The following is a 12,576-nucleotide window of genomic DNA, read 5'->3' as shown; positions in this document are numbered from 1 at the left end:
ATCGGGGGTTGTCGTGGTGCCACCGCCTCCGCCACCGCCGCCGCCACCACCTCCACCGCCGGTCCCATATGCATGATGCGGTCCGCCAGGCCCCGGATGATGCTGAGTACTCGTGAGCGAGGGATGGTGGGGGTAGGTTGCGGAGTGACCCGGATGGTGGGGGTTCATGCCAGCGGTTAGCGCGCTCGCCAGTTTGACCGATGAGAGGGTAGGCTCAGAGAGCCTACCGACAGCTTTCAACGGTGAAACAGGAACAAAAACAGCGGCTCGACTGGCTGCGCCGTTTTTTATTACGCGGCTCAGGAATTTTGGTTTAGCGAAATCTGCAACATATAAAAGCAAAAATAATGTTAGTTGAACAATTTTGTGTTTTAAATTTTATACAATAAAAGTTAAGTACTTGTACTTTTTCTATTTTTTATTATATGTAGTTTGTATAATTTATAGTAAAAAAAAACTCTTAACTTCGCCATTTTCTCTTTTGAATCTCGCAATATTATATTATGCGCTGAAAAAATCACGAGGCTGCTTGTAACCATGTAGCGTTTGGGAACTTTCGTTAACTTTCCCGAGGGTATGTACGATTCACAAAACTGACCTGATCCATTCTGTCAAAACTCGTGAAAGTGAAGGGGAAGGCGTGCGACCTGCGCAGAACGCCCACTTTAATTAACAATAATCGTCTTTGCCAGTAACTCAGCAGGTGCTGATCTACGTTCCATTCGAAACTTGTGTCTTTTTGTCCCTCGGGACCAGTAACGAGCGTCCTTTATTCGGCATTAAGGGGCGGATTCTTCCCCCGTTAGATCTCTTCGTCCTCCTTTAGGAAATTTCCCTACAGAAACCGACCGACATTGTCGTATATATGCGCATAATTAGATTAATGAATAATGAAGGAGCAATTAGCTTCCTATATAGCTATGACCGACATTACAGTCGTCGCGGCGCGACCTTTTCAACGATACGTACACACACACACCGATACATAATATTAAAAAATTCTCTTGTGTGTTACGCGAGAGAGCAGTTCGTCTTGTGCTTGCTATTTCGATAAATGCAGTTCCACTGTACGCGGGGAGAAAGTAAAAATGTCTGTGTGCAACCTCCTCGGTGGGAGAAAGTAATTAGCGCGCGCGCGCGCGCGTGCGCTGAAGAGCATATATTATTCCACGATGCAGGCGCACATCGGTACATCGGAACACACTCAGGCTCTTAATACGTATTTAATTAAGTATGCTGGGGTGGAGGGAAAGGAAGAGAGAGAGAGAGAGAGAGAGAGAGAGAGAGAAAGAGAGAAAGAGAGAGAGAGAGAGAGAGAAAAAGAGAGAGAGAGAGCGAGATCGCGCGTAGGAGGACGCGCTCGGAGAGAAGGGCGGACGACGGGGGAGTTTATAGTGGATATCAGTATGGGCAACCATAACTCTCGCGCCTCTACCGGCGAGCAGCGTGCCACTTATACGAGCACCTACCGCGATGGAATTTCATCCTCGCCGTTACCACATAAATCTCCGACGCATTAATGCCCTTACGGACTCGCTTGCTCCGCGTTTCTGCGTGTCGGCTTCTTCTTCTTCTTAATACGGTTACTTAAGTTCCGCAACGTGTGTATATGTGTGTGTGTGTGTGTGTGTGTCACGCGGCGCTCGCGATTTGAGCGATCAATCGGCGGTTGCCGATCGATAAGCGTTTTGCTCATCTGATGTGTATTGTCGATCGAACGCGAATCAACGCGGATTACGATGCACGATTCGAGTCAATGAACAAAAAAAAATGTAATTACCGCGATGAACAGACCGAAGATGAAAACAAAGAGCGCAGTGTGCGTGTGACTGCGAGAGATTTAACTGATAACAAAAAGTCGATCCATTGGAATCGATTGAATCGAGAACATGGGGTGTCGCGATTTGATTTTGACAAGTGCGGACCGCGACACGGCCGTTGTTTGTCATCAACGCGCTCCCACGCGCGCCCAAGTCCGACCTATTCGCTCGCTGCTCCTCGCGAGGAACCGCGATAGCCGGACGATAACAAGATGATAACGAGGGAATACACCGGTAATTACCGGAATGATAATGATGAGGAGAACGACGAAAGCGCGTGGGCGGAGGGGTGATGGCGGCGGGAAGGTGAGAGGGTAAGGAGGTGAAGAAGGAGAACGGTGGAGGGCGATCGGCTGCGATAGGGATAATTAACGATCGCAATCGTACGAAAATGAGGACAGGGCGAGTGCGACGACGACGATAACGAGCGGTCCAGCGATCTTATTAGCGATAAGCGTCGATAACGAGGACGCCTCGTTTCTATACGACAGCGAGCGGAAAGAAAGTCAGCCTAAGGATTAATGGCGAGAGTCTCTCACTCGGCGGGGAAGAATGTTACATTCCGGTGGATGGTGGAATCAACCCCTCGCGATGTGTTGAGGCTTGTGTTTTTTCCGTTTCAAAGCGATCGACTCTTTCTCACTTTCGAACTTTGTTATTAAATGCAACGCAGAAAAGTATGTTGTGAAATTGATTTTCGCGCGGTAAAACGATGTAAAATATAAATCGGTAATGCGGAATTAATCGCAGTTGCGGGAGTTGGCGAGAAGGAGGAGAGAAAGAGCACATATCTTCTCTCTCTTATTGAAGAAAACCATTCGATTTGCCGCAAAACATTTGCGATCTGCCGCATGCCGGATTGAATTTAAATATTTCTCAAATCGTGATATAAACTTCTCCGCGGGCGAATTGTCAAGTCGTAAAAGTTCACTCCTCCACCGCCCACCGCCTATCTCTTCCCGTGTGTGCGATTGCATCGTCAGAAACGGCTATTTCATTGAGATCGCGGCGATACCGCGAAATCGTCGGGCGTTGTATTAAGGACCAATAAAATGGCTCGGGGGATAGTTCGCGTGGCTTCGCAAAATTAATATCGGCGCTACGATTTCATTTCGAGACGTTAACTCGCCGCGTGCGCGCGTCTTTACGAGGGCCCCGTATTAGGGGGCGTGCTTTGCCGTCTTTAGTCGTCGGGAATTCGACTCCGAAATAAGACGAGGAATCAAATTGAAATATCATCGTGCTTCTTAATTTTGTCAGTCATCCATCGGGAATCTCAGATACAGATTAAAAAAGCGATTCCAGTTCTGAGACTCCCGGATGAGACTCCAGTTCGGAGACTTCCGGCCGCGAAATTATGACGTCACGTGACGTCAGAAACGAGAAAAGAAAGGTCGTTGAAAATTTGCGTTACAATAAGAGTGGGTGCTTTGTTCAAATCCATTTCTAATCGAATGAGCGACGGTAAAAATCGTCGAAAATAGCAGTCGCCGCGATACGTCGTTACATCAAACCGGTTTACTCCGTTTTTAGAATGTTGAAAGGCATCGTGAAAATATCTTACGTATATAAATAAGAAACAATCTCAGACACGAGAGAGAGAGAGAGAGAGAGAGAGAGAGAGAGAGAGTAAGAGAGAGAAACAATTTTGCTTATTAATGCGCGTTATTTTTTGCAAAACGACCAATGTCGTATGGTTGCAGCGCGTTGGAGGGGTGCAAAACTCTGATTGTTATTAATAATAAAACACGGGATTACGTAGGCTCTCAAAGAGACTTCGATAATGACGAGATCAAGAAAGATTCGTCCCCGTTCGACTCTCTCTCTGTATCACGGCAATAACGTGCAAGTTTCCAAGAGAGAATATTTTGCGCGATAACACATTTATACCAAAGCTTCCTCTTAGAATACACTCCGCGACGTTCTATATATACATATATATATATATATATATATATATATATATATATATATATATTTTATACATACACGTACAATCTTCTTTTTGGAGAATATCAAATGTCTTAGATAGTTGCCCCGGTTCCGCACGAAAACAACATGGTCATTCCCTTGAGGCGCGCCCGAGGCGAGCAGGGATCAATGTGGGGATGTAATGATAAGTTCAGACCGGTAATCACCAGGATAGAGAGAAAGAGAGACAGAGAGAGAGAGAGAGAGAGAGAGAGAGAGAGAGAGAGAGAGAGAGAGAGANAGAGAGAGAGAGAGAGAGAGAGAGAGAGAGAGAGAGAGAGAGAGAGAGAGAGAGAGAAGGACAGAACGCTGGAAGACACTGAAAATAATCTAATTATTGGCGGGGACGATTATAGTGATTAGGTGCGTCGCGACGGCCTCTTCTCTGTTTGCCACGCACGGCCCACTTATTATAAGTGTATCCTAGGAGGGCGCACAAATGAAAAGAGGCGTGCGTGCATGCGCGCGCGCGCGAACTCTTCTCTCTCGTTCGGGGAACGGGCGCGCACGAAGAGAGGAACCAACAACGAGAGGGATCACGGCACGCAATTATCGAGGAATCCAGACGAAGGAAGAAAGCGGCTTTCTTCCTTCCATGTATCGGGTCCCGCACCCGTGTTCGCTGAATTTGTTCGTTCGTTCGTTCGTTTGCGAGACGCGATCTTTGCTTTTCGAAATTCCCAAATCGGGACAATTCGAGCGCGAAGTTGCTCTATCTATCTCTCTCTTTCACTCTCTCTCTCTCTCTCTCTACTTAGCCCCTTTACGTAAATCGGGGGAGGAAGTTGTCAGCTCTCTACGCGAGATTTTCAGGTTCATTACATTTTTTCTACACTCCTGTACCCAATGCCGCGACATTACAACGTTATTTCGCGAGAAATCAGGATTTTCAGCAAACTCCTGACTTGTGATTTTCATTCGTCATGCGTCTCTTAAACAGAAGTCGAGAGAAAAGTGTTGTGCAACATGTGAATCCTTGGAATCTCAAAAGAAAGGATAAGTCGACAGTTATCACGAAAAAAAAGTTCGGTCAGTGAGAAAAATTTGCTGAATCTATTGAAGTTTTTGTCCCATCGACAAAACGTTTCTTTTTTGTTGGCAAAAGGAAAATCTGAAAATTTGCAAATTTTTCCTGCTCGTAATTAATCTTCTTGCTGTTCTAGCAAATCTGTTCTATCCGCGCACAAGCTGCGCGGGAAGATTAGAATGCAGATGCCTTACATACTGAGATATACCATCCCGGGAGTTACACACGTTTGGTTAGAAATTCGTAGCGGTTCAAAGTAACAAGCTGCCAACGCGTGGATATTTATGAAGGGGGAAGGGGGGAAAAGGCCGTCAAGGGTCGAGTATCGCCCAATACGCGTATTGCCGTTTACGCATCGCTGCGAATAAGTTTCGCACCTTACACATGCGAAGCCTCTTCCTCGCGACAACGCCCCCGTTTAGATATAAACAATTAATCTTCTCTTTAAAACAAATTCCATTTTCGAGAGACCTTCTCGCGACACCGGATCGTTGCTCGGAGAAAGATCGCATTTCAACGTAATCTAAGACTCTAACGCATATAATAAAAACTAATGCGTAATCTAAGACTTGAATATTGTACGCGCAATAAAAAGTTTATATCTCATAATGTGTTTGCACACTGTCACATCTGACACGTGCGCGCGTTTCACGGATCGTTACTCGGAAGCGGTGTGAAATAATCTACTACTCTCTGTTCCGAGAGAGAAGAGAGAGAGAGAGAGAAAGAAGGGAGGGGGAGAGAGAGAAGAGGAGTTTGTAATCGACGTTATACCTTTAAGTCTCCCGAGCTGCAGTCGCCACGGGAAACATGCGAGTCGCATTGCGCAATAAAATTAGCGTCTATCGGTCAAGGTAAGTGCGGTGCGCATTAGACAAGGCGGTCGGGCGAGCGAGATCAGGAAACGTCGGAACGAGGAGGAGGGGAGGGGTGCGGGCGCGGTGGAAGCGCGGTGGAAGCCTAATTGGCCGAAATTAGCAAGTTTAGTCATTAGCGGAGTTTCCGGCGGTGGCGGCGGCGGGTTCACTTGACTCCACTTCCTGGGAAAGGAAGGACGGAAGGAAGGTGTGTACAGCCGCCATCGGTCGCCCAACCTACACATCGTCCGGGGGAGGGGGTTTCCCCACGGGTGACATTCACGAGTGACGAGCACAGGGCGCGAGCGGCGCATTTCGCACGGCTTTTCGAGCTCTCGCGGAAACAATAGCACTCATCAGCGATCTGTCTTCTTTTTTTTTGTGTCGATCTAAAAGAGACGAGCGAAATTAATATCGACGAAAATGAATTTTCTCTCTCTCTCTCTCTCTCTCTCTCTTTCTCTCTTGCACGCGCTGTGCGTATCGTTTGCGTTGCGGTCGCGCGCGACCGTCAACACAGCGTGCCGCATAAAGTTTATCGCGATCGCGGCAGTAAGTGAAAAGTTGCTCGTCGCGAGGATCGATGACCCACTCGAGGCGGTCTCTCGCCGTTAATGCGCTTTAAATACGGCGCATCAAGACGTTGATATCACGGCCGATGGTAAGGTGCAAACCGCAAGGAAACTAATGGAAACAGTTATTTGCGGTCTCGGGGTGTCGGGGTCCCCCCGCTCGCTCCGCGCGCGACGCGAAGAGGCGCGTCACACGCGTATTTTCTGGATACGCGCGTATGAAATTGCCGCCTATCGATTATTATTTGCTTCTGCTCGTCTTTTTATCACTTTATCTTTCAATATTTTGAATTTATTGAAACAAAATAAATTTATATAAACAAATAACGAGTTTGTTGAAATTATCAAGTAAAACAATTCAATACAAAAAAAAACTATTAAATATTTTTACAAACTCAAAGCGCGCGTTCGGTTTCTGGAAGATAAAATCACTCGAGCAAACGAACACACAGGAGAAGTGAAGAAGAGGAGAAAGAGGGAGAAAAGCGCTTGCTCGCTCGCAGGGCCACGAGGCAATTACAAAATTGCAAAAATTAACCATAAAACCCGACCGGCATACCGGCGCTACCATAAAGCTAGCCTGGACGGCCGTTCAATCGGCGCATATTTTTGGCGTTTACGACCAATCGTGCGGCCGCGAACGTCGAGAACGCGCCGGTGTATTCCCGCGCGTTCCCTTCGAGCGGCAACTTGCGCGGGTGGATTCTCCCGCGGAAAGAAAATTGCACGGCGATTTTGCAGCGCTATTCGAAATGCCGCTGTAAAACGTCTGGCTTCCCCTTCATTCTCCACCGTCCCTCCCACCGTTCCGTTCCTTTCTTCCCGTCATTCCTCTTGCTTCTTCCCTCCCCTCTTCTCCCCTCTTGACAACTCTTTTGCTCTTTTGCAAGTATGAATCCGTCAGTTGGAACGACGAGGGAATTCGCATTAAATCATATTTTCCGCGTCTCGTATCGCGCGATCGGGTGTGTTTTGAGGTATCGCGCGCGCGCGATAATACTCTCGAAAGGTAATCTCCGCAAAGGTCGTCCCTCCCCCCATTTCTTAGCGCAATCTTACGCTCCCACGTTGGCGGGATTTTTCCGACAACATCGCGCTCTATAATCGTCGTTTCCATTTTATATTCGCGCGTACGTACACGCGGGAAATAACAACGCTGCGCGCGCGCGCTTGAGCGCACCTCGCCCAATTAAGCAGTCCGATTTTTCGATAATCTGCGGCCACGTGTTGCGCCGCGCGATAATTATTTCTACCGACGCGGCAATATTGCGCGCGCCACAATTATTTATCGCTGTTTCACACATCGCTCGGTGTAACGACACACCGTGTACTCCACACACATGAGAGACAAATCCGCGTGTATTGTTCAACATTCTGCGTAACCGTCATTTCAAGTCATAGATAATAATAATAAGATAATAAACTATATACAGTATCGGACATTCTCGCGAGAATTCGAAAAGACGGTTTTCGGATTCGAATATCCGCGTTGGCGTCATTTTTATATTGACGTTCGGTGAACACTTTCGAGTTCACTTCGTCAGAGTTTGACACGCGTACAGTTTGCTCTTGCGACTGTTCTTGAAAAATAATCTTCGATTTTTATTAATGCAACACACCGCGCAAAAGCATCAAATATCAGACTCTCTAGGATTGTTTCACGTACAACAACAACGTTTTCCTCATCGCGCTTTAACACGTTCACTTAAAAAAAAAAAAAAAAAAAAAAAAAAAAAATTCGCACATGTTCATTATAAAATACGAGTATAAAAGAGGAACGTAATTCCGCAAATTAAGAGACGAACCCGCAGCCGCGGGCGCACGGGTGTTTTCTGACAAGCGCGCATTAATTCCGTTTGGAAATTCGGATGAATGCATTAATTCCCTCCTGACCCCGTTGTACAAAATGCGCACCCTACGAATCAACAATACCAGACGGGCGAGCTAGCATACGTTATATTCTCACGCATCCACACACGCTGCGTGTGTGTGTCTATGCGCGATTGTATGTGTGTGTGTGTGTGTGTGTGTGTGTGTGTGTGTGTGCGCGCGCGCGCGCGCGCGCGCCCGTTGGGCATCAGCTGCCGTACGAGGGCCCTTAATTATTCTATTAAACAGGCCGCGGTCTTATTGTAATACGTGCACATTCGGGCGCACACGCGCGCCCGTGTTCCGTGTGTGCGCGCGCGTGTGTATACGAGCTCTGAATGGAACCATAAATTTATTGTGTCGAAGAGGAGATTGCCGGGGCCGAAGAAAGCTGTTTGGCGCAATTGAATGCGAGTTGCGGTATTGTGCGCCCAGAATCGAACCCCGCTAGATCAATTCGTCTAGATGCTCTTTTTTCATTCCGCGCGTGTATCACGTCGCATCGATCGCGTCGCCGAGAAGACGAGAGAGAGAAGACTCCACCTCCCCATTTCTCTCCCTCCCCCCCTTTATCGGCTTATTAATTCTCTCCGAGAAACAAATATATATCCCTCTCCCCATCCCGAGATATACTTGACCGGGGGATGCGAGAGGGTATAAAAAATGTGCCGATATTCATTTTTCCGCGGCGGAAAGGAAAGATTTGACGCAAACAGCTTCTGAAAACAATGAAAAAGGACAATTTGTCGCATGACAGTCGCGATTTTTTTTATCGAAATTACCAGCGGATTACACTAGAAGACGATTACGTTGCGGAGTGAGAGGAGAGGAGGGGTAACAGCGCGTACTTTTTCAGCGCGAGAAACTTAATAACGACCGGTCCGGGAAAGAATCTCCCAAAAATCCGTTCAATCCAATCTCTCGGATCTACCGCACGAGCTTCGAAGGCTCTCGCGCTCGTGTCCGTCGCGGGAGAAGGGGGAGAGGAAAAAAATAGAGAACGCGCGCTCGACAATTTGCACGGACACGGGTGTTTTGGAAAATCCTATCGGGATTCACCCGGTATATCCACTTCTCCCGATTCCCGTCCCCCGTAAAGTAATGATTTCAATTTCGCGAGATCGCTGCTGCCACCAGCTACCAAGGGTGCCACACCGCCGCCGTACGTCCCGTTCACCTCTCCTCACCCTTTTCACTCACGCTCGAAGATTCGGATTAAGCGACTAAGGAAATTCAATATCAGTAGCTGAGATGGGCACATAAAATTACTGACTGCCACTTCGCCTTAATTTGCGTAGTAAAGTTGCCCCGCTTCGGCGAGCAAGCCACCCCCTTCGTTTCTCATTCTCTTCGTGTCTCTCTCTCTCTCTCTTTCTCTTTTCCGCCTCTGCCGACCCGCGCTTTCGTGTAAAACTAAGGGATTATGATTCGGTTATTGGCTCCCGGCGCATTTTAGTGCGTAATTGGATGAAATTTGTAGCACCGTTGCGATGTCGCCTCGCTATTCTCTTCCCCTCCCCTCCCCCCCCTCTCTCACCTCCTGTCCTCCGTAACGATATGAAATACGAGCACCATATTGCGAATCGCGAGAAACAGACTCGTTTCTTAGCCCCGACGACGTTTATTCCGGTAGTTTTGCTATTGTAAGACGAAAGTTTTTAATCACATAGACATAATAAACAAGCCGGCGAAAGAGAAACCGGAGAGCGCGATTGAAACGCGCGATGTCTAATACATTTACGCGACCTTCAAGAAAGATTGTGTAACAAGTTACAAGTTATTAAAAAAATTTCATGTTGTTTAAAAATTATTATCTCCTTTCTCGTTATCTCTTTAAATGCTACGTTTAAATAAAACGTTATTGTCAATGATTGGGTAAAACGATCGGAGCAAAAGGTTCTGCGATAGCTCAAAAGAAATCGAATTGCGTAATCTAATCTAATCGATCGGAGCACATTCTCCGAGACGGACTATCGCCCTCCCTTTCCTCCCCCCTCTCCCGCCGTGTTCCAATATACGATCTTCAGTCCTGTAGGATCTGCCGAGCAAATTTATAGCAAGGCGCATCCTGCAAACACAGCGCGTAAACCGCGTATGAAATTGCCGCGTTCAAAACCTACTTTGCGGGAATGACAAAGGGACGGCGTTTAGCTGAGAAACACGACGACCCTCCCCCATCTTACTCCCGCACACATTTTATCATTCTTGCGAAATTTTGAAGAGATGTTTTTTTTTTCTCATTCATTAAGTCGGCAATTGTGACGCAGTTTTCAACGAATGCGTTCTGCAAAATAACACGTGTCGGACATTTCTGTGTTACGGATTTTTTCTTCTCTTCGAAAACATTTAACAATGATCGCCACAACGAGGAATGTAAAAACTTCGGGAGAGAAAGGCACAGGAAAAATAAATCACACGAAACTACGTGTTGTTTGCTATTAGATACTGTTCGGTTTTCTTCGCGTAGTTTCTTTTCCTCTCAACAACAGTAGTCCCCTATCGCTGTACCTGCTCTTCTTCGGCATATTGTTTCTTTCCCGAAAAAAACCGGACCTGACTCCATGAAGGGTCCGTTTACGTTTTCATTCACGCTTTTTTCCAACTGAACGCGGCACACAAATTGTTGCAACGTCGCACAACATCTCGTTTGAAATATTATTTTCATTATTTATCAAGACTAATAACAACGTAATTTCTTTTCTTTTCGTTATTCTAACCTTTTCCTCCTCTCCGTATCAAGTGCCCCCGCCCTGTTTAAATGAAAATGCGAAAAACATCTGTCTTTTACTTTTGCCGCGTCATCTTTAAAATCCGAGAAATATATTCGACATGTCTGTTATACTCCGGAGAAGGGTGAAATATAAACATTCTTCTTCAATTTTTTTTCTCTTATTATCCCCATATCTCCGTCTCGTTTGTCGCGTTTCTCTTTCTCTCTCTCTCTCTCTCTCTCTCTCTCTCTCTCTCTCTCTCTCTCTCTCTCGTCCTATCTCTTCACACAAAATTACCATATCTCGAGGTAACAGCTGTCGCAGCCACCGTCAGCATCTGATAAACTGATAGTAGCGACATACACTGGTGCCGCTGCCTTCATCTTGAGTTGTCGAGTTGTCTCTCGAAGACACAAGAGACACTCATAATACGTTTTGTTGTACGTTTCGCAAACGTTACAACACAACCGTGTGTGTTAACAATACTAATTCTAGCAAATAGAACTCCGTAACGACATATAGTGTTTTTGCGAAACACTGTGTGTTTTTCTCCTTTTTTCTCCCCTTCCCCTTCTCTTCACTCGAATAACACAGTTCGCTTCAAAATGGCACCGCAGCTGTCACCGCTAACACGCTATAATTTTCCGTTCGACAAGTACGACGTGCACGATACACACTTTTAAGCGTATAAAAATTCTCCCGACGTTTGCCCGACTATTACCGAAAGAGAGAGTTAAACGTATCGAAAAAAAAAAAAAAAAATTTCACCGTACTAATAGAATTTTTGAATAACAGCGCGTACTGCCCGCGAACGACACATGATTTAGATCAAGATTTCTTCTGAGGCGTGTACACACACAGACACAAATGTTTAACTTGATTGTAGCAAGCAATAGCGATGTTTAGCCATTTGTAAAAGAATCGTTTTTCGATAACCTCGCCAAAGTGGATTGGAAAAATTTTCAGCATACTTACCCGAGTTTGCAGGGACTCGATGCTTCATATTGATTCAGCGCGATGTAGCCAGATGAGAAAAGTCGGATGACTATAAGAGAAAGAGAGAGAGAGAGAGAGAGAGAGAGAGAGAGAGAGAGAGAGTGAGAGAGAGAGAAGATTTCAAGGTTCACTGACAAGACCGAAGCTGACGATTAACGAGCGTCACATTCGTCAAACCTGTGACTAGCGTCAAGAGCCGCTGGGTGATACGTGTAACGAGCTAATTAACTTAATTTATCGCCGTTTGACGGAGATCCAATCGCAGATGCGCGCCACGTTAATTGTACGTCCATTAGCCGCCGATACGATCCTATATACGTAGCGTCCCGATGCCCTCTAACGATCGCTTTACAGCTTGTTCCGTCGATAGCTTCCACCGTTCGTCGAAAACCCGTCCCTTCCACAGCTCGTTTCTCCTCGGTACCTCTCCCGTATCTCTTTTCTCTTCTCTTCCTCTTTTACTTTGTGGTCAGTTTCCTCACTTTTTCGTTACAAAAGTTTCTCCGTTTTTTGGCGCTTTGGGTTTTTTTCGCGCGACGCGATTGGTGGACGCAACACGACAGGCGAGACTGGCAAACAAATTGTGAGCAGCCACGTGATCGCCACGTGGGTATTTTCAATTGGTAAAAAAAAACACCATATATACCATCAAGTGAAAAACTTGTTTTCCTTACGGAAATTAACGGCTCAGAAACTACCAAATCCCTTGTTATTGTTTGGCAGAATTTTGTTTTGTGCATGAAATGTGTCTTA

This window comes from Pseudomyrmex gracilis, unplaced genomic scaffold (assembly GCF_002006095.1).
Source record: "Pseudomyrmex gracilis isolate BER0280 unplaced genomic scaffold, ASM200609v1 scaffold_83, whole genome shotgun sequence".
NCBI lineage: Eukaryota > Metazoa > Arthropoda > Insecta > Hymenoptera > Formicidae > Pseudomyrmex > Pseudomyrmex gracilis.
This window is presented reverse-complemented; position numbering follows the sequence as displayed.